The sequence below is a fragment of the Fukomys damarensis genome, unplaced genomic scaffold, assembly GCF_012274545.1.
Source record: "Fukomys damarensis isolate Sample0158 unplaced genomic scaffold, DMR_v1.0_HiC HiC_scaffold_16, whole genome shotgun sequence".
Classification (NCBI taxonomy): domain Eukaryota; kingdom Metazoa; phylum Chordata; class Mammalia; order Rodentia; family Bathyergidae; genus Fukomys; species Fukomys damarensis.
Genome location: NW_022900928.1, coordinates 93,869,056 through 93,873,946, shown reverse-complemented (window position 1 = coordinate 93,873,946; position 4,891 = coordinate 93,869,056).

Below are 4,891 nucleotides of genomic sequence, written 5' to 3'. Positions count from 1 at the left end.
GCTGAAAGAGTGCTTACATCTAACAATTTTCAAGGTCTTGCTCCATCTGTATCTAGAGGAAATTTTTCTGACTTTTCTGTTGCTTGTATTTCCTGTTCTTTTCTCCAAAATGGAGGAGATTGACTATTTAAGCTCCCATACTCTGTGGTGGTAGTGGTGTGTGTGTCTGAAGAGAAAGGGGAAGACAGACATGTGTTCTGCTAGCTGTCAGACTCTGAGAGGAAGAGGGATAAGGGCAAGAGAGAAATGCAGCTGTCTTGGCAGAGAATGAGAGAGCTCAGCTGCAAAGAATGCTGGTCTATTGCAAATGGCTCACAATTCTCGAACACCCACCTGCCACCACAGGTCCCCTCCAATGCCTCTGCGAATGCGGAAACACACCTCATGCCAAACTCTTTAAATATCGCCTGTGCTTCTCACCATGGTGGTCAGAAACTGGCCTTCTTCTGAGGGTCGGTAGCTGGGCTATTCACTCCCTGAATCCTCTGAAAAGAAAGCTGTGCTGTCTGCCCTCCAGTCTCAGACCAGACTACTAGGATAGCTCAGCAAAAGGCCAGACTTGCAGGGAATTAAGTAGAGGACCCACAGCTTGGAGAGTTGGAGAGTTAGACAGGGAAGGGAATGGGAGCGGGGGTGGGGGGAGTCATGTGGTTCTCCTGCTGTCCAGTGTACGCTCGATTGGGAGGCCAAGTAGTATGGGTTTGGTGACCTGAGATAGATCCATTTCCACTTCCTAGAATACTACCATGACGTGGAGAGAGTCAGAGATAGAGTTGGTGACAGAGATAGAGATCTAGAGCTAAAGATAGAGGTAGCGATGAAGAGAAATAGAGATTCATTGAAAGGCCCATCCATAGGCCCTCTTGGCTAGATTGGAAGCTAGGAAGGGAGGAAAGGGAAGATGTTTGTGTTGAATTTTAGAATCTGTCTTTTGTGGCTTGACCTGTATAGACTGCAAATCTCTCTGTTTTTATAAAGTTTGTAATTTATAGTCTTGTGTATGGTTTAGAAGTCTAAGCCTGGATCCAGTACTGATAATTTGGTAACGTGATTTTTCTGTCTGCATACTAAATATGGCAATGCTGTCCCTTTTCCATCGTACATCCCCACCTCAGACTGGTGGGTAGGATTTACTATTGCTCACTTAGCTTACTTTGCAAATGTGAAAAGCAAAGGGTCAGGGCAACTTCCTTGGTGTGTGACATTGTAGTGATGCAGGATGCCACACTCAGGAGAGCCCATGGGAACTTAGGAGACCCCATGCTAATTTTAAAGCTCTATAATTGCTATCTTTTAATTTCTTGATATATTTTAATCTAAACACATTTTCATTTTGTACCAATCTCTCAAATTATGTAGTTGTTCCTGCCAAGCATCCGGAAGAAGTCAGGCATTCCAAGAATCCTGAATAAGCTACATGAGACATGGAGGACTTTGGAAAACCAGTAAAACAGAAAGGAAAAAGATCCAGAAAGGAAGTGGGAGGTCTATGGTTTTTTTTTTGTACTGGGGATCAAACTCCCCTTGTGCTTGCAAACCACTGAGCTAATCCCTGGCCCAGCGGGAGGTCTATGTATGCCCACAGAATGGATGGGGCTGAGGAAGCCTGTCTGTGGCACCCCACAGAGCTAGCCACACCTGCAAAGGGACAGGGGTCCTAGGCAGTGACTACAATGGAACTTTCTGTTAACTTGCCAGGACAGAATCCGAGCATCAGCATTCAGTTGATTTACTAAAAGCAAAATAAATCACATTTAATTTACATACTTAAAGTTTCAACTGAGAATGAAAAATACTTCATAAGCAACCTAAAACATTTTTCAAAATTCACTGAAATTAGAAGTCACACACCCACAACCCCCAGTCTGTGCTTGGTGGTCAGTTGTGTGTTGAAGAGGTTTGAAATCTTATAAATTTCCAACATTTAAGAAGAAATCAGAAAGTTTTGTTTATTTGCTTGTTGGTTTGTTTTTGCAGTACACGGATTGAACCTAGGGCCTTCACATTGAGCTATACTCCCAACATCTTCAAACTTTTTATTTTGAGACAGGATCCCATTAAATTGCCCAGGATATGCTCAAACTTGAGATCCTCCTGTCTAAGTCTCCCAGCTGAAATTATAACCTGCATCCCCACACCCATCTAACAGCAGGAAGTTTTAAAGTCAGGAGTCCTGATAGGGCGCCAGAATACCAACTTCCATTGAATAATCTGACAGTGGAGCACCACAGTGCTAGAATCCTTGTGACAAAACAACCCAAGGTTGCTTTTAGAAGTGTTTTCTGCTTGCCACACTCTACAAATTTCCTACCAGTCACGGCAGGTTCCTGTGCTGACCTTTATAAGCATTGGCATTGTGATCATGCCCCAAGTGTTTCACTGCATGATACTCGCTGGGTTGGCAAAAGGGGATTCCTGCAGTGTGGCAAGAGCTGGAAAAGTTACTGCAGAGTCAGGAGAACTTTTGGAAACTCTTAAAAGTTTAAAGGATGAGACACCCATGTGACTCCTATGGATCATCATGAGGGACTCTCTTTAAGAGGGGCTCCAATTAGTTTTTAATTCTGGAAATAACATAGAAGTACTAGCTGCTTAGTTGGAGCCTACATGATGTATGAATTTACTGACTGTCTCTTGATGGTAAACAAGAGCTCAGTGTTTCTAGGGCTGCTGTGAGATGACTTCCACTAAGTGCAGTGCCCTGCCATCCTACATGCAGAGATGCATACATGTGGCAGTGATGCTCTTGGGTGCTCTTTGGGTGAGGAATTTCCCATGCTATGTTCATTTTAAGCATCAATTTCACTTGCTACATAAGCCTTGTGAAGATTAATTTCATATATCACCTCAACTGAGGCATGTGTTGTGGAAATATTTGGTCAGACGTTATTCTGGATGTGTTCACCAATGGCTTCAGAGTTGAATGTGCTGATTGGAGTTGGGACTTGACTAGAAGAGATGTGTCACTGGGGGCTTGGACAGGAAGGGTGTGGGTATATTTTTGTTCCCAGGGCTGTCTCTTTAGCATTCTCTCTCTCTTTTCCTCCCCCGCCCTGCTTACTCTCTCCTCTCCACCACTGGGTAAGAAGCTTTCCTCAACCAGGCCCTTCCAAGATGCTGTTTCTGCCATGGATCCAGCCAGGCATGAGCTGAATCTCCTATAACAACCAAAACATACCTTTCAGCTTTTAATTTGTGGGTGTCTAGTATTTTGTCCCAGTGATAGGAAAGCTTGTAGGAGTATCCTGGAAATAATGCTGACCTCTCCTTTCTATCAGATGTTATATGACCTCACTTTGTCCTGTTACTAATGATGTCCATCCTCACTGAATAAACTAATTTCTACCAGGCAATTGACAAGAGTTGTTTCTTTAGCAAAAACCTATCATTAGCTCTTCAGCAATATAGTTCTGCCATGCTATTTTAATGGGCTGTACTCAAACCTTATGAGCCCATAAAGGGGCTCTTCCTTTTCATTCTTTGATATATATTGTTGATATCATTGGTTTTTTTCCTCATTGAGTTTATTGGTACTTCTTAGGTATACAGTACATGTAGTTACATTCATCTTTGGGATCTTGTGCTTTTACATGACAATTCTTGGTTCTCATTTTTCCCCCATACTCCTGCCCTCCCTTCTTCACCCCTTCTTCCCTTTCCCACTTACAAAAACTTTTTTGCATTTTTTCATTTTCTCATATTTTTCTTTTCCCTTATTTCCTTTCCCCTACCCTTCCCACTTCCCCTACACTTTTAGCCCTTTTCTTCATACTTCACATTGCCAATTTTACCATTTGGATCTTATTTACACTTTTGGTTTTTCACACCAGAGAAGCTATTTGGTATTTACACATGTGTGACTTATTTATTTCACTTAAGAGTATTACCTCAATATGCATCCATTTTCTCATGAATGATTCTAATTTCTCATTTTTTATGGCTGAGTGGTATTCGATTTTATAGAAAAACCACACTTTCTTTATCCAGTCTCCAGCTGGTGGGCAATTGGGCTGTTTCCAAGTTTTAGCTTTTATAAACTGTGTTACTATAAACATGGGTGCTCATATATCACTGTGATATGATTCTTTTTAATCCTTTTGGAAAGATACCTAGCAGAGGGATGACTGGCTCAAAAAGACCTCTAATCCTAGTTCTTTGAGGTATCTCCATATTGATTTCTGTAGTGGTTGCACCAGTCTGCACTCCCACCAACAATGGAGAGTTCTCCCCGCATCCCCACTAACATTTTTTATTGGTTGATTTCTTGATAGCAGCCATTCTTTGTGGGGTGAGGTGGAATCTCAGTGTTGTTTTCATCTGCATCTCTCGAATGACCAGTGATGTGGAACATTTTTTCATATATTTACTTGCTGCTTTTACTTCTTTGTCTGAGAAATGTCTGTTCATTTCAGATGCCTATTTTAGAATTGAGTATATTTGGGGGGCCTGATTTTTTTTTGAGTTCTTTATATATTCTAGATAATAGTCCTTTGTCTGAGGAGCAGGTGGTAAAATTTTTTTTCCCACATTGTAGGTTGTATATTAGCTCTGCTGATGGTTTCTTTTGCAATCCAGAAGCTTTTTAATAAGATGAGATCCAAGTTGTTGATTCTTTCCACTTGTTCCCATGCTACTGAGGATTTGTTCATAAAGTCTTTTCCTATGCCAATGCCTTCAAGAGTTCTGCCTAACTTATGTTCCAGCAAATTTAGTGTCTCTTTTTCAATATTTAGATCTTTAATCCACTTGGATTTTAGTTTAGTGCATGGTGAAACATAAGGGTCTAGTGTTAATCTTTGTCAGGTTGAAATTCAGTTTTTCCAGCACCATTTATTTATTAAAGAGGCTATTTTTCCTCCAGTGAGAATTGTTGGCTCCTTTGTCAAAGATG